A 19,359-nucleotide genomic window follows, 5' to 3' on the forward strand; every position below is an offset into this window, starting at 1 on the left:
TTAATAAAAAAGGAAAAACGAAATAAAACGAATAGCGATACGTCTGTAGTTATTGTGGCTGCGGTGTGTCACGTGACATCACGCCATGGCAACAAGGTGTCAGTGAAAATATTTTTAACTTACGCGTGCCGTGAAAGGGTTGATTTAATAAAAAAATTATATTCTACATAAACAACAACAGCCCAAGTTTAGTAAAACATTTTTTATTGAGACTATAAAAATTAATTCTGCATCCATTTTTAGGTGTGCCAGCTGCCACTGTGGGTGGCACCGGCACACCCTGGCACACCCGTGGCTACGCCACTGCAGCTGAGGAATAAGAGTCTAATCTATGAAACCATCTGCCAATTTCTAAAAATAAAAAATAAACATTTATATACTTTTTAACCACAAATGCTCGTCAAAAATAAAAATTAAATATTTCACGTGCACATTTTTTAAAGAATGTTAAACTCTCTTTTAAGGGGAAAATAACTCTTTTTGTGAAATTTGCTCAAGTTTCTGTTTCACTGAAAGACTGTTCTATGTTTGAATTGGGAAATAAATAGAGGTGTAGCTTCAAACTATTGAATATATTTCCAGAGAAAAACTATTCACAACCAGCATGCAGATATTCTTTGAAATCATGTTGGTACATGATTAGATAGATAAATGTAATTATAAGGTAAATAAGTTCTTCTGCCCACAGCGAAATATGTCTGGCAGTGTTTCCATTCCGTGAGATGAGGAGATTGAAGAAACTCACTTGAATAAAACTGAAAGTGAAACATGCTTGATGCATATTTGCATAAGAGATTGTGATGAACAGGTGAATTTATATGAATTTGTGAATCTCTTTAAATGTATTACTTTCAAAGTACCTTTTCACAACTATTTGTGTTGTAGGTTTGTTTTTTTTTTTGTTTTTTTTGTTTTTTACATTAATAATACCAAATAAGGGACATGCATTATTTCTAAATTAATTTGATTATTAATTATTTTTTATTTAGTTTTTCCACTATTGTTTGACCTTGCATTAATCCTTAACCACAGAAACTCATACTCTGAATTTGTCCTCCAACCCACCCAAGCATCCTTCTGTTTTGTGACACCAAGTTAGTGCCTCTTGTTAGTCTCTTGAACTTTTGAAATGACATTCCCTCGTTCTGTCTTCTTTTATAGTATAAATGAAAGGGAACATCGCTGATGATATGCAGATATTATAAGAAACAGGAGCAGCAGGTTTTTACTTTTACAAATGTTTACAATTTTCCCCACACAATGTCTGAGCTCTGTTAAAACAAAAAGTTATTAATCAAACAATATCTAAACACCAAAACAATATCTGTCGGCTCTTCTGAGAAAGGAAGAACAGCGAGAATGAACTGGATGTAGCTGAAATAAGGTTTAATGTAAAATATAAGGTTTGAAAAGGGTACAATAAGTCTTTAGGAAGTTACAGTAAAAAAAAAAAAACACAAAAAAATATACATAAAAAAGAAAAGATGAGAACTCTGGCTTTCTTCACATATGATTCTTAAAGGGATAGTTAATCCCAAATAAATGCATAGGTTTATTCACAGAGAGAGAAAAAAGAAAGGAATGTCATTCTCATCTGGCCTTTACGTTAGTCTTCAGATTCACTGCACATCATCATCAACACACTATAAAGAGGCACTTCTCCTTCACTTCCTTGTCTGGTCTCATCCTTACGTACACTTACAGACTCTACACACATACCTTCCGTTGACTATACCTCAAGGATTCCTTAACTGTTCGTCTTCGATCATATGTGTTCATATAAACTCATCTTTATATTAATTAGAGACAAGAATTTTATTTTTGATGATATGAATAATAATTGTTTTCTTTTTTTAAGGAATCTGTACACATTGTAAACTCTCTTAAAAGATGTCTTTGCAAGAAGATATTTTAAAAAATGTACAAGAATTTCTGAAAGGTAATGCTGTTCAGACTTTTCCAGCAAGTCTTTTGTTAATTGAATTGGAGAAGTTGATTGAAGTGGACATTTTTACAGAATCTGCTAATATCATCTCTCTTCATTGGACCTGCTGTTTTCATTTTTACTTTAATGCATCTCGTTTTTAGGACTTTTAAATATGGACACAATTGTTGTTGTGGAGGAGCAAATTATGATAATCAGCCTACAATGCAGCTTGTCTGATCATCTTGTTACTTAATTTTCATTTTGGGTGAGCTAACACATTATATGATTTATGAGCACAGGAATACATACAGTAAGGGAACTGAACTATCCTTTTCCTTTCTGATATTTATGGGAAGTAGATTAAAAATAATAATAATTATAATAATATAAATAATTGGAGGTAGGAGTGGTATTAACGGCTCAAAATATCTTTTTACTTAAAGTGTAATTTCCCTACACATCTGTCCGTTACGTTTTATATATTCTTTCTATATTCAATTTATCTATAAAATGGTATAAGGGCAATTATACAAATATCTTTTTGATATAAAATATATAAACATTTTTACGTTTCTTTAGCTGTAAATACGTAATAATGTTTACATTTAAATGTTGTCAATATGTCCATAGTGTACATTTCACCATCTATCCAATGTACAAAAATTTACATTTTGCACCTGAAAATGTTATGTATTGATTATGCGTATTAACAATGAGACGAGGCTGGCGCCATCTATATATGTGACCCTGGATCACAAAACCAGTCACATGTCGCACGGGTATATTTGTGGCAGTATAGCCAACAATACTGTTACGAACTGCTCAGAGACACAAAGTAGGAGATCCAAATGCAGCTTTATTGGCTGGGGCAATCCAGAGGCGTAATCCAAAGTACAGGCTAGGGTCATACACAGGCAGGTAGTCAAAACAAAGAAACAAACAAAACAGGCAGGGACCAGAGGCAAGAGAGTAATCCAGGGACCAGAGGCAAGAGAGTAATCCAGGGAACAGGGCAAGATATCAAAAACCAAGAAACAAGAAAACCAGGGAAACGCTCAGAAATGCAGTGTAACACTTAACAAGACTTCGCGGTGAGTGAATGAATGAACAAGGTATATATAGACAGACTAACAGGATGAGACAGGTGAATGCAATCAGTGAATGAGGTACAGGTGAATGTGATCAGTGATAAGTGATGATGAGTCCGGGCAGTGAGTTATGGGAAATGTAGTTAGTGAGTGAATATGATAGTCTGATGTGGACTGCCCTCTGGTGGCTCACAAGGGCAGCTCCAGCTGGTGATCGTTACAAATACATTGTATGGGTCAAAATTATACATTTTCTTTTATGCTAAAAATCATTCGTTTATTAAGTAAAGCACATGTTCCATGAAGATATTTTGTAAATTTCCAACCATAAATATATAAAACATTTCTTTTTGTGAGTGAATGCAGCACAATCGCACAACTTTAAAGGCGATTTTCTCAATGTTTCGATTTTTTTGCTCCCTCAGATTCCAGATTTTCAAATAGTTGAATCTCGGCCAAATATTGTCCTATCCTAACAAACCATACATCAATGTGAATATTATGTATTCTGTTATCATATGATGTATACATCTCAATTTAAAAAAATTGACCCATGTGACTGGTTTTGTGGTCCAGGGTCACATATTGGTATTTACCTTAGATTGTGTAAAAGATAATCTTTGATTCACCATTTGTCTTTCTTTTTGCTCCTGTGTCATTCTAATCATGAATGACTTTCATTTTTGACTCAACTAAAGAAAAAAATTGAAAAGAGTATGTAAAGAAACTAAATTAAAACTTTTCTATTTCTTTTATTGAAAATTATAAATTCTTTAAATTCTTATAAATTCTTTTTGAAGAAAAGGGTGCAAGTTAATATTTTGCATTTGCACATTTCTAAAAGTCTCTCTTTTAAGGGAAATAATTTACATTTTTCACTTTTTGAAACTCTTTTATGAAATGATTTGCCTGTGTTTCCTCGAAGCAGATATTTCCACATAGTAGCTTCAAGCTGTTCCTGGTTCAGCATCCCTGTTGGACATGGAACAACATTCAGATAAACCAATTAGATTTGAGGAAAATGTTTACTGTTAAAGGGATAGTTCACCAAAAAATTTAAAATCTGTCATCTCAAGTTCCAAACCTGTATGATTTTTTTTCTTCTACTGAACACAAAAGAAGATATTGACCCCATTGACTTCCATTATATGGAAAAAAATAAAATAAAATAAAAATAGTTTGGTTACCAACATTCTTCAGAATATATTCTTTTGTTTTCAGCAGAAGAAAGAAATTCATACAGGTTTGGAACATGTAAATGAGTAAATGATGACAGAATTTTAATTTGGGGTGAACTATTCCTTTAATGTCAAGTTTACCCTAACAAATCAGGACCTGTTTTTTTTTTTTTTTTTTTCTTTGACAGGAATATAGTGTCAGGTCAATATAAGTTGTCTGTCTTGGCAGAATCACCCTCGCCAGTTATAGCACTAATAGAAAACATACAGCATTTAGGCAAAAATTGTGCACATGTATTTATTTTGTATTTATTTATTCAGTTATACCCTATCATATTTAAAAAATGTAAATGTTTTTGAACATAGTAACATGTTATTATAACAGCACTAAAAAAGGAAGTATTTTATTAAATTATGAGAATTTCAAGCTACACTTGGTGGCAGTTGGCCATAGCCTAATTTGTTTAGATGGAAATGTGAAACCTGTTGATTCCACATATCATCCTTAACTATCTGCTTTGAGATGAGGAAACACTATTTAAATTAACAGAGGGGATCAATGGCAAAAAGTCAAACCTGAAACTAAAAATGGGATAAAGAGAAACCGACACATTCTGGCACGCAACACCATATACCTTCAAGCGGTTTAAAAACCTGAGGTAACTTTTTTCTGTGCTCATATAAACTCAATTAAATCCTCTTTTGTCTTTATATTGATTAGAGCCTATACTTTTTTTTTTCTTGATGATGATGATGTGAATAATTGTTTTATTTTTTGTTGAAGGACTCTGTACACATTGAACTCTCTCTCGGAAGATGCCATTGCTAGATGATATTTTAAGGGATGGCATTCCCGTAAAACGCATTCTGTCAGGATTTGGTGTTAAGACTTTTCCAGTGAGTCTTTTGTTAATTGGGGTGGAGAAGCTGATTGAAAAAGAAATATTTTCATGCCCATGCAAAGTTGTGGATAATGCACTGCTAATGGCATCTATCTTCATTGGACCTGCTCTTTTCATTTTTGCTTTAATGTATATAATTTTTAGGGCTTTTAAACATGCATGCAGTTATTGCCGTGGAGGAGCAAATGCTAATAATCAGCCTAATAATCAGCTTGCATTTTATGCAGCTTGTCTGATTCCACCTGTCGTATGGGTTATCATCTTGTTACTTAATGGTGAATATATTGCTTGCGGCCTGACACACTGGAATGGAGTTTATGTTTCTGATGAGGAGCTTGACATTTCTTGGTGTAAACCTACAGAAGGGACAAGAAATGAGACCTACGAGATTTGGCAAACAAATATATTCATCAGTCTCAGGTAAATATATTATACTGTATGAACTTTTACTGATATCCTATCATTATTGAAATAGTTAAATATGTTAATATACTTCTATCTATAATATCAGAACAGAAACTATCATAACAGAACTATCGTTTGTTGAAGTGACCTGACCTTGTCAATTTGCTCAATGAAGCATTCAGTCAAGTTGAGCAGGCGCAATCCCCAGCTAACAAAAATGTTCTTAAATATAATAAGAAGGTTTTGCTAACCTTATCAAAACGTTATTTCTGAATGTCATCTGAACGTACAAAACGTTCAAAACAAAAATGTTTTAAAAACGCGTTTTCTTGGTTATGCGAACATTGATGAAACATTTAATTTTGCAAACATTTTGGAAATGTTACTTTTGAATGTTCTTTTTACAATCTGAAGCATTAGTAACATTTAAAAATATTAGACGAATGTCCAACTAAAACGTTTCAGAAAACTGTTTGTATTCCTGTATTTTTTGTAGACGGGATTGTGCCTTCCTCCTTGCACTTGGCAATGAATCTGTGATTTAAAATGCTCCCGGGCTGAAAATGGGCCCTGTAAAAGTAGCCACGCTGTAAAAGCAACCCATAGGAATTGAGTGGTTTACAGTTTTTTTCAATCGCTAACAAGCACTTACCCATACTTCAGATAATTTTTCTAAACTCTTAACACAGACTCACACCTACAAAACACAATTGGCCAAATGGTTAATTGTCTTCTCAAAAACACATTTTGTTAAATATACACTAACTCTTCATTTCAAAACAGAACACATGTTTCTCTGTGCACACACTAACTTTACCAAAACACTGGAAATCTGACTCAAAATGAAATTATTCTGTCAAAGAATAACACTTGTTTTCACTTCACAAGGTACATGCAGTCAATCAAAGTACACCAGGTTTCAAAATACTGGCTATTGTTGACATTACTAAAACTGCATAGACTTTTATGTTTCAGTTTTACAGGTATCTGCATGCAAAACATGCAATCCACCGTTTTACACTAAATTTCTTGGTTGGGAACTGTATGTCCACATGTACAGTACTGTTCACATTCATAAGCATTCCAGTAAAAAGCAAATCAGTTTTTATTCCTTTACTGTTTACTACAGGAGGTACAGTAGAAAAATATCCATGAAACACACAAGAGCATTCTGAACAAAAAAACAACAGCAAAAACATTACATTTTGTCCAGGTCGACGCCTTTTGGCCGGATTGAATCCTGCCTCATCTATGTATATGAATTCATGAGGGGCCTGGTTGGCCTCCAATTCCATAACTCTCAAAACAAAGTTTATGTAAATCATATCATCACTGTATACTATACTGTACTGTGTAGGTTACCTACTTGCAAAGTGCAAAGCTTATAGAACTGGACATTGAATTGAATATACAGTACACTATATCTGGACATATTGTCGTTGTAGCTCCTTGACTCTCTCACTGATATATTGTTTTTGAACTGATATCATTGCAGAAGCAGAGTTTTTTTTAAAAAAAACTTTCATATTGTAAAATATTAGTACAATTTGAAATAACTGATTTCTTTTTAAAAATATGTATGTCATGTGTAAAATGTAATTTACAGTATTCCTGTGATGAAAAGCTGGATTTTCAGCATCATTACAGGAAGATGCATATGGACTCGAAAAGCTTGTTTCTTCATGACATTGTTCAAAAGCAACACATTTTGCTAGCAAACAAAATCACATTTTGCTAAAATCATGAAATTTACAAAAATGGTAAAAGTTTCATGTAAATGGTAAATAAATGCAGTCCATACTGTATCTAAGGTTTGGAATATTGTTTTTGCTATTGTGGGATGTTGTGTGTTAACATTTGTAAATACTACAAAAACACTCTATAATTTTGTTGGGAGGTATAGCTTGTCTGTTAAGAAAATTTAAGCATTATGGAAATGTGTTCACTGACTGCATATTGTGTGAAAAATACAAGAAATATGTGAATGGTATGGCCACAAAAGACTGATGCTGTGCTAATTGTGTTTAGAGTTTTGAAAATGTGAACACTGGTTGGACAAACGCTTGTTAGCGACTGAAAAAAACTGTAATCCGAGTCTTTAATTTAGGCTTTTATTTATGTATAATCATTGATCAACACACACATTGAGCACATCAATGGTAAACGGAAGCTCAAATGTGCTTGTTTGATGTGCGAGAATCGATGAGGTCTGTTGCATGTGTCACCTGAGTTTGTTAGTTTATTTATTTATTTATTTATTTCCCAGATAGCAGGTTATTTCTTGATCGGCATCTTCAGTTGCTTGGTGATTATCCTGGTTCTTTATGACTGCTACAAAAGTAAAAAATGTTCCTGCTGCCCATGTCAATGCTGCACACCAACAGAAGGGACACAGAATGAGAGACAAGAGAGTGTTGAAACAGTTGATGTAAGGGCTGATGCTCCCCACAATATCCCCTCCAACACTGCACCAAACCAGTCTCCGTCACAAGGTGCTCCCTCTCCTCCTCAAGAGGAACCCAGTGTTTGAAAGAGAGTCATTAACACACAGCAGGATAGCCTATTCTACAAATAAGAAGAAAAAAAGATTAAGAAAACATGAAAATGAACGAATTGTCTTAAACTTAAACCTGCTGGGACACAAGTAATTTCTGAGTGAATCCTACATCTTACCCTTTCCCTCTGCAAGTTGCATACTGTAATATATGATAAATATTTAAGTCTCATGGCATGAACTTTTTATTTTACTGATTTCCTTTACAAATATGTTATCCCTCTGCTTGCTGGTGGTAATACATTTATATTCTATTTCTGAGCGCCAATAATATTGGGCTTTATATGTGCCTGTCAGCTATAATTTCATAAAAGAGTAAGATTGTAATTACATGACCATGTTTATACTACATGACATGTAATTTTAATATTCACAAATGTCTAGTGTATTACAGTGTGTTTTTCATTTAGGTTGGAACAGTTTTCACTTTTTTTAACCTATACATATTTCTCAGGATTTAATTCAGTCAATTTCTTTCTTTCACGACAGAAAGTCGAACTTTTTCACAAACAAATAATTCATAAAAGTATTTAAATTTAAGAGAGAGTTTATAGTATTTACTGAAATATTGTTTGAGACATCTAGTCTTTGTTCTGTTTTTCATTTTAGCCTACACAACCTTTGTATGGTAAGCTTATTTTAAATTAGATTTGAATTACACTGATTGTTTTTAAATACTGCAATTGCAAGTCGAAAATGTGTCAAATAAACAAATTGAATGAATTATTCTACGATTCCTTTATTAAGACTTGCTACTGGTGTGTTAAGTGTCATTTAATTTCTCCCATTCATGTTTCTGTGTTTTAAAATGTTGTATTCAGAACATTAATCTCATAAACATTATTTATGCAATTGTTTAAATGGATTTTGATAAATGGTTAGATGGATTTTGTTGATACTGATACTGAATTAGTAAAACAAACAGCCCTAGTGTTAAGGCTTTAAAATGAAAATTCTGACATTACTCACCCTCATGTCGTTCCAAACCAGTAAGAATGTTGTCTTCATCTTCAGAACACAAATGAAGATCTTTTTGATGAAATCCCTCCATTGACACTTTGTTCACTTGTGACAGATACATTAACTTCTGCAATGCACAGATATTATATTTACCAGAATTGAAAGGGACAATATTTAAGTCTCATGGATTTTTTTTATATATATAATTGTTTTACAAACATGTTACACTCATGTTTGCTGATAATAATATACATATATCTTCTGTGAAAGTCTCAGAATGAAAAAATGTTTGTCCAATCCTTGCATTCGGTCAGAATGCATGTTCTACACAGAGCTGTTCATGTTCTCAGACTCGGATTTATGCGTTTCTCCACACTATCACCATCAAAATGAATCAGTCAAATGGTACAAGTAAGAGCTCTGTAAGTTGTTTACATTCATGATTATTGTATTGATTATCCACAGGTAAGCCAATATTTATTATTTATTGTACACATACGGTTATTGTACCTCAGTAACGTTTGGTTTGGTGACCAAGTCTATGGCAGTGAAATTAAATACAGTATGTGTTAAACTAAAAATATTTAGCCATTACTTGCAAATACAGTGTTCATATGTATTTACGATTGTTTTAAACATGTAAAACTGCACAGCATTAACCCACCAAATAATTTGACAATTAGTCACATATTAGTAACAGGCTTACATGTCACGGTCCTTGCAGCTAATTCATTACAATGACATAAAATAGTATGATCAAACGTCGTACAGGTAATTCAGAAACTAATTTATTAGCTGATATTATATGATTCGTGAATTCTATATATCTCTGGATGGTGAAAATGACATCTCCCATCGTTCCACTCTCCTTCATAGCATCATCAAGCTTCATCTTTGTTATTGTGTTGAAAATGCGACCTCTGGCGGTGAACAAAATTACAGATTGTACCTATAACTACCCTACCTTTAATGATGTAGCATTTGACAGTTAAAATAATTTCTGTCATATTGAATTTTTGTGGTTACCATTGTGCTGAAGAGTAAATACATGAAGGTAAACACTATATTGACTCTATAAGCAATGACTGTGCAAATGCCAGTGGTAAGTAACATCTCATACGTGTTCATTAAAATGTACATGTTAAATCAGTTACAGCATGTGCTATACTAGCTTTTAACCCCCTGGGGTTGGTGGTAAGCAGATTTTAGCCATGAAAAATAATAACCAATGTAACCGAAATAATCACAAATGTAAAGGCATGTCAAAACATCTCCAGGGCCCAGAAAACACCTCAGACCCCAGAGGGTTAATAGAAATAGACTAGATTAATTGGTCCCAGGGTCCCAGCTAGAGCAAGAGCAAGAGCAACTTAATTATTTTGAGTGATCAACTTAAAAAAGTGTGTTTGTTGCAAATTAAAGGAGAAATAAGTGATTTCTGAAAAATGTTGACATTTGAAATCGGCAAAACAAACACGCTCCTACTCAAAAGGATAATACCTTTATCATTAGCTCCGCCCCCAACTTCATGAACATATGCAACACAGGCACCTCCCCCCTCATTAGTGTATAGGGCTGTTTCTCAGAATTCACTGCCAGTTGTAGTTAGTTGGTTGAAAATACTTCAATTTGAAGTTGTTATAACGCAAAAAGATTGATGCAAACTGTTTTTTTAGACAACACATTATTTTTTTAGTGCTCACTTTTTGCTCCATTGAATATTTCTAAGTTTATTTTAGAAATTTCTATATAGACACATACCTTTAAGTTTCTACAAAAAAGAATATTTCATTAAACTTACATTCTTATGGATATTTATCCATTGGACAGAATTCATAATTCAAATTTAAGAGGGTTTCATATTGGATTCTGTTTTACTCAAGGAGCATTTAATATACTTAGCATTTAGCATATTAATAGATTATTTTAAGATAATAGTTAGCTAGCGAGTATTCCATTGTAATTAAGCGATGTGACACAAACATACCATAGCCGAAAGTGTTTGAACAGCAAACTGTATGTGGTTACTAGTTTTGGAGCAGAAGTGTAGTGTCACGTGTTTTTTTCCAGCGAGTTGGGTTTTCCTCAGTTCTTGCTGAAACCACTTCTTTTTTTTTCTGTCAGAATGTATGGCACAGCTGCCTTTAAGTGTTAATGCAGAAACAGGAATTAAAGATACACAGACAAAACACACCACAACAGACAAGAAGGGCGAACACAAGAGTAAGTAAAAAAAAAAAAAAAAAAGTATTTAGATTTACTTTATTCGGTTTTTTTTTTACCCCGCTAAGTGTTTGCTGCAGTTTGTGTACTCAGAAGTGAAAACTGAATGATACTGAAATTAATAAAATGATATTCTCAGTTGAAGGGGATCTGTGCACCATATAAAGATCTTATGGCACAGTCTACAGACGTTACCACAGTCCAGGAGACAGAGATGCCACCAAACGAATCATCCAACTGTTTGTCTTCACTCCAAGACTTCTTTAAGAAAATGCATGCATTTCTGAAACGTTTTTCCTTTATAATCATTTTTCTATTGAGTCTTTTGTTGATCGGAGTGGAGGAGTTCATGGAAATACATGTTTTTGTATGCCCGTGTAGACGTGATCTCAATGTACAACTAACAGCGTGCATCTTCATCGGACCTGCTCTTTTTATTTTTGAATTATTGTTCCTGTTTTTAAGGCCTTTTAAAGAAAGATGCAGTCGTTGTTGTGGAGGAGCAAATGATGAAACTCAGCCGAGCTGTCCTAAAGCTTTTGCATCTTGTCTGATTCCACCTGTAATGTGGGTCATCATCTTGTTACTTGATGGAGATTATGTTGCTTGTGCCATGACAGACTGGAAGGGAGATCCTGTTTTCGATAATCAGCTAAACAGGTCTTGGTGTAAACCTGTGGAAAGTTTCCGAAAGGAGACAGTTCTACGAAATTTGACTCTAAAATATATTCATCAATCTCAGGTAAATACCATATACTGTATGAGTTTCTCCTGTTATTGTAATATCATAATAGAAAGCCTGCACTGAAGCAAACTCCACAGCAGACTTCTTCATGACAGTCAAAGCAGCGTTACGTCACGAAAAATGTATATTTTTTATTGTGCTAATGCATTTAAACCTACAAACCTCAATCAGCTTATCATGAACTCGCAGCTTTACGGATCTAACAGTTATGTCTATAAAAAACAACATTCATTCAACTAATAGTGATTTCTCTTTAACATTTTTCTTTTCCTCCAGATATATGGTTATGCTGTGAGCTCTGTCTTCATTGTCTTGCCAATTATCTATGTTGGAATTTGTGACTGCTGTGGAAAATTCGCAGGCTGATCCAGAACTGGCCATGATGGAACACGACCAGATACAACCAAGAACAAAACCCCTTCCCACACTGAAAAATAAAGGAACACAGACTTATCTGAATAACTTGAATACCTTACCTGAATACCTGGACAAAAAAAGATATCTTTTTAAATATAGATTCAGGTTCATCTGTTTCATGTTCAAGCCCAGTAGAGATTAATTTGCACGTTACATACTTTCTCTTCTTGACTGTTAATATTCTAATATAAATCAGTTTGTTGTTCTCCTGCATCACAGAGAATAAATAGCTAAATTGTAGTGTTAAAGTAAAATTATTAAATAGGGCTTTAAAAAGTATTGTTCATGTCTCTTCTCTTTCTGTGCTTGTTTGTTATTACAATAATCGTAGAATTCATATAGCATGGATATTTGATATTACTGATTTGCTTTACATTGTCACTGGGTAAATTCCCAGGAAATATGAACTGATGAAATATGAACTTCGCCTTTTCCTTCACTTGTCCCAATTATTTTGTTGCCCTGTAGTCCATTTCAGGTCTTCAGTGTTTACAAATCAAATATGATTATTTTTAAATTAAATAGTTTTTTTTTTTTTTTTTTTTTTTTGCATTTTTTGGGCATTTTTTGAATAAATTACTGTGATCCATTAATCTGCCCATTATATTTTTATATTGATACACACTGAGCCCAGTTTTTGCTGTGAGTTCTGCATCGTCGGCACTAGTTAGACATTGTTGGGGGTATTTTGGCCGATTAAGCAGCTTTTTAATTGTATAATAACTGCATTATAATATATTCCAAACTGAGATGAAAATTAAGTACATCAATTACATAAATATTCCACACAAATTTCTCCCATTCAAGATTCTTGCATTCAAAACAGACAATTAAAGTAAAAAGCCATGTTCCTAAATGCATGTGGCATGTTGGCATCATACTGATATCTGCTGAGCTAGTAACACACAACAGAAAGTGCAATTTTCTAAGAAGATGTGAAACTGGTCTGAGATAATGTCCAAACTTGCTTAAAAAATACCAAAAGACAATTTGTTACACTGTAGGCTATATAATGAGAAAACGTTTTATGTAGGTATCACATTGTGACTATTGTGATAATGTGCAATATTGGTACAAGTGACCAATAGCAGGTTCATTCATTACATTAACTTATTTGAAACTCACAGGGACTTCAAAGCAAAAGGAATGAATGTTGATTTTGAAGGTTAAGAAGTTTAACAACTTTTTTTTAAAACTTTGTGGTAGTTGAGAAACTTTTTTGTGTGAGAAATGAACCAATGAGAAATGAAACAAGATGTTAGAATCATAAACCAAGATGCATACATACTTTACAAAAATGCTGACATTGAAATCATGAAGTGTTCATGAAGTGAAACCAATTTATATTTAAGTCACCACTTTGTAAAGCACTTCGATTCCTTTCATTTATTATTCATTTGATTCTTGCATGTTCTGATGATGATGCTGTTGTAGGTTTAACAGGATCATAGTGACTTCTAAAACTGAGAAAATGAGACCAAAATCCCAAGTTCTGAGTTAGATTTTTAAAGGTTAAAGGCCATGATACATTGGAAAAATGCGGTGTATATTTAAATGACAATGTGTTTCCTGTTAAATGTAATCAAATGCTTATCCTTTTTTTTTTTTTTTTGAGTTAAGAGCTCATTAACCATTTAAAAGGCATCTTTGCCTCAATTAATACCTGATTAAACCTGGCTTTCTGAATCAGATGGTTTCACCAAGAAAGACAAACATACACAGCTGTTATAAAACCAATGTAATGCTTTTGCCCCCTATTTCTCTTATATGTTTTATTCTAGTCTTAATTGCACGCTCAATTTTTTTCCAGGCACGACTACGCCACGGTGAGATGAAAAAATCTCACATTTTTAGAATTTCACAAGTGCACAGCAGGTCATGTGACAAGAACCAACCAATCACAAACATTGAAATCTCGGCAAAGATGGAGGAACTCCCAAACACAGTAGTTTTTTTTTTTTCTCGCTCTCTTCTTCATGTTTAGCAATGGTAGACATGTTTAGCAATCGTAGACACCACTGGAGCGTTTTGTAAAGGAGAAAGTGGCGTGGTCGGCATTTTCCCCGTTTTTAGATGCGACGTGTGAACGGTGTGAACGAACTTAGTGCCGCAGTTCACTCCGACTCGCCCAGAAAAAGCAAACAAGTTGTGAGAAATCAAGACTAAGAAAAACTTGACATTATTATTATTTTTATTGAAGCAGTTCTGTCCACCATAATTTCACATGCATCTCATGGATGCATTTCCACATTAGAGAAAGAAGCTGCCAAAACATCATCAAAAATCACTGTGTGCTGCACAGATGTCATAAGTAACTTAAATGTATTACTCAACACTAACAATGCATAATACATTTGTTACAATATTTAATAATCTTTAGCAGTTTATGTTAGTTAATGCATCAACTGACATTAGCAAATGGGACCTTGTGTCACTAAAAATATTATAATGTCTGTTCCACTGAGATATCCTATAAATGTACGTATTGTAGGCATTGATGGATGTCAAATTTTCATACCAATGAAAGTGGAATAGAATCAATCCAACATCAGTCTTGTGCCAATGCTGCTGTAATACACTGGTGTGCATGCGGGCTTGTGTAACCTGAGACATCTGTTGATAAAAAGTAAGGAGGAACAGTTTGAAAAGTTTACATTTGTTTAAACTAACAATTACATTACAAGTTATTTAAATCACTTCAAATATTTCGAGCTAACATAATTATAAAATGAATGAGGGAAGTTATGAAAGAAAAGGGAATGTTGGAGGAAGGATGTGATGATGTCGGTGAAAGCAGCAGAGATGGAGAGAGAGAAATAAAAAGAAAACAGAAAACTGTGTTAATGGACATTTTGAAGTCCATCAAACTACGCAGATGTTTTAAACAGAGAGATATACAACTATATGGTTCACGAACCGGACATGTTTTGTTGACACGTCACGGAGCAATATGGGTTGGAGATGTGCGTGTTCGGTTGCTCAAACGCTAGAGTTTTATTCTGTCTCCAAATGTATATTGGTTAAGAATGAAATGGCTAGAATTTATTCACACATCAACTATTGAATCCAACATATCATCAGTGCTCAGATTCGCTTTCATGGTGCTGTCAAGTACGATGTGCAGTCTGTGAGGTAAACTAAACGCTATTAGCTATTTGAAAAGGGGCTCAATATGTCCCGCCTTAGCTTCCTGTTTCAGTGGAAATTACGTCAACGCATCATACAAAGCTGCGCGTTCCAAGGCACTTCAGTGGGCCTTTAAGTTGCTCCTTCACCTGCACTCCTTGTCTGGCATTGTTTGTGTCTACACGCTGTTTCGCATGTTGGCTGTTTGGATTATTCTAATAAACCTTGTGGTATATTCCTCATCTTCATCTTTATTGAACTTAAGCGTTACAACAGTTTTGTCTAATATGTTATTCGAATGAACTGTTAGACAAAGAAACTAAATATAAAAAATTAGAATATGAAAAATTTTAGGTTTTGCCATGTGGTTGATGCCCAATGTCGCTAGCTGAGCAGAAATAGGTACAGAATCATGTTTTGCTTGATCCCATAAAAGTTGCATTGGATTTTCTCCTCAGCGTAAAGATTGAGAGAGTAACATTGTATTTCGTAATGTCTGCTATTGTATCTGTTAAAATTAATTAATGGACCTGAGATACCATGAACTAACAATGAGCAGTTGTGCGTTTATTAATTGACTCTAACAAAGAATAATAAAAAGCATATTATAATTGTAACAAATATATTGCTCATTGTTAAATATTAGTTAATGCATTAATTATAATGATTTCCTAAATGTATTGTAGCATTGATGGCTAATTTTGACAGCTATTTTCAATTCTTAGTCTTAGTCCCAATTCAAATGTCCTTGTTAATTATCTTATTTATTCACCCTTAAACAATTTGTTTCAGTCAAGTTTTAGACAACTAAAAGTCTCTGCATTTTAGTCTAATTTTTGTCAAAGAAAACTTGACATTTTTGCAATAAGATTACTGTGTAAAGTTAAAGCATTATGAAATAACTTAATTTCAGCTATAAGTGTAATGATACAGGAGATTGAGAAGGATCCATTTGCAGCTTTATTGAGGGAACATCAAACAGGCAAGGGTCAGAGAACAGCAAACAGGGAAATCAGAGGTCAACACAGAGAGAGTAGTCAGGTAACAGGCAGAGGATCGGGGCAGGCAGCAAGAGACAATAATCCAAAGGCAATCCAAGTCAAGACAGGCAGCAAGCAGGCAGAAGTGAGATAACAGTCCGAGGTCGGCAACTAGATCAGAAGAATAGGGTAAGAATCAGGTGTTCTCTTTCGCCCTAGTCCTGTGGCTTTCATAACGAAGTAAGAATGACCAAAATTTTTAAGTATGCAAGGCAGTGGTTAAACTGGCTTTTGTAGGGAGGGGGAGCCCTTATTTACGCATAATGGTCATCATTCATAATCACACCATAAAATGACTTAATGTGTTGAGAAATGTGGTGATCAATGTATAATTACACTGTAATAAAGGTAATATCACACTTTAATAAAGGTATAATTACACTGTAATAAAGGTATCATTTTATTAAAGGTATAATTACATAATGTATTATTACTCTGTAATAAAGGTATAATTACATTGTAATCAGAGGTTGAATTGGGCCAGAGCACAGCTCCGCCTCCTCAGGTCCACAACACACCGTGCTGCAGCTCAGCTCCATCTCCTTCAGCACCAAATATTGTTATTCAACTTGAATTATTTTTCATCTCCTGGCAAATACATGGCATATGAGACTGCATAATTAGCAAGACTACACAGAGACAACCAGGCTACATGGAATTATCAGACATCATAATGCATTAATCTCTGCGTTCTCTGGTTCAGCACCCCACCCACAGCCATCAAAGGAAAACTGTCACAATTCTAATCTTTCATAATTTTATTTTTTTCCAAAAGTTTTTTGGGAGGCTGAATTAAATGTTTTATGGTCAAGATTGATCTCATAGCTGGCTGCCTTGGTTTATTACATTGTAATACAGGTACAATTACAAATGTTTTATTACACTGTAATAAGGGTATAATTACACATTTGTTATTACATTGATATAAAGGTATAATTACACAATGTATTATTACACTGTAATAAATGTACAATTACACTGTAATAACGGTATAATTACACATTTATTATTACATTGTAATAAAGGTATAATAACACAATGTATTATTACACTGTAATAAAGGTATAATTACACAGTGCATATTACACTGTAATAAAGGTATAATTTCACAATGTATTATTATACTGTAATAAAAGTATAATTCCACAATGTATTATTACATGTATTACACTGTAATAAAGGTATAATTTCACAATTTATTATACTGTAACAAAGGTATAATTTCGCAATGTATTATTACACTATGATAAATGTACAATTACACTGTAATAACGGTATAATTACACATTTATTATTGCATTGTAATAAAGGTTTAATAACACAATGTATTATTGCACTGTAATAAAGGTATAATTTCACAATGTATTATTACACTGTAATAAAGGTATAATTACACATTTATTATTACATTGTAATAAAGGTATAGTTACACAGTATATTATTGCACCGTAATAAAGGTATAATTACACATTATTACACTGTAATAAAGGTGTAATTTTACAATATATTATTACACTGTAATAAAGGTATAATTACACAGTGCATTATTATACTGTAATAAAGGTGTAATTACACAATGTATTATTACGCTGTAAGAAAGGTATAATTGCACCGTGTATATTACACTGTAATAAAGGTATAATTACACATTTATTATTACATTGTAATAAAGGTATAATAACACAATGTATTATTACACTGTAATAAAGGTATAATTTCACAGTGTTTAAAAAAGTTGGATGACCACCCCTCAACAAAGAATAAAAAGACATGACCCTCCCCTGTTTTTCTCCGGTGGTCCATTCCATAAATACCGAATGGTCCCTAAACAATGATTACCAAATTTCTCTCTCATATTGCTCCTCATAACCACTGAAAACGGTCAAAAAATCGAACCAAAAGACAAATTATTATGGACATTATCTGACATTAAGCGTTTCTGCTTCACATTTTCAGCAGGGCAGCGGACGGTTCTCATGGGCTTTTCTCATCGACGCCTATGGATTCGGCCCAAAAAAAAAAAACTTTACGCTTACAATTGTGACAGTTTTCTCTTGATGGCTGTGGGTGGGATGCTGAACCAGAGAACGCAGAGATTAATGCATTATGACGTCTGATAATTCAATGTAGCCTGGCTGTCTCTGTGTAGACTTTCTAAATTATTCAGTCTCATATGCCATATATTTGCCAGGAGACAAAAAATAATTCAAGTGGAATAACAATATTTGGTGCTGAAGGAGACGGAGCTGAGCTCCAGCAGGGTGTGTTGTGAACCTGACGAGGCGGGGCTGCGCTTCGGTGCGCTCCGGCCCAATTTAACCTCTGAAGCCAAGTATCATGTAAACATGCTGTGTCGCGACTCCCCAGCAAAAAAATCTAGCCTAGCCTAGTACTATATCGCGATCTGAACTTAAAAAAAAGGAACAACAACTGACACTCATGCCATCTAATGAATGAACAGCGGATTGCAACAAAAATAAATGTTGACCAAAATAAAGAAATTTTTGGTTCGTTTTTATTTATTTTTTCACTATATTTTTGTCTTGTTTTTTTCGTCAACGATATTGCATGTTGATTAAGCCACTGAGTTATTGTCGCCTCGTCTTTGTCTCGTCTTAGTCATTGAAAAAAAGATTGTCATATGTTTTGTTAACGAAATTAACAAGATGGATGTAAAGAAGTTTTTATGCCTGCATGAAAAGTGGCATAGAATCAATCCAACATCAGGCTTGTGCCAATGCTGCAAAACACTTGTACGCATGCGGGCTTGTGTAATCTGAGACATCTGTCTGCT

The 19,359-nt window shown here is 33.8% G+C and overlaps 1 long non-coding RNA gene across 1 annotated transcript; it reads left to right on the forward strand.

Moving 5' to 3' along the window:
- The first annotated feature begins 11,170 nt into the window (after nucleotides 1-11,170).
- LOC307170306 lies at nucleotides 11,171-12,990 on the forward strand. Its single transcript, XR_013823342.1, has 3 exons — nucleotides 11,171-11,237; nucleotides 11,377-11,979; nucleotides 12,259-12,990. It is a non-coding gene; the product is annotated as an uncharacterized lncRNA (long non-coding RNA).
- The last annotated feature ends 6,369 nt before the right edge of the window (nucleotides 12,991-19,359 follow it).

This window comes from Squalius cephalus (genome assembly GCF_949319135.1).
Source record: "Squalius cephalus genome assembly, chromosome: 13".
NCBI classification, from domain to species: Eukaryota; Metazoa; Chordata; class Actinopteri; order Cypriniformes; family Leuciscidae; genus Squalius; species Squalius cephalus.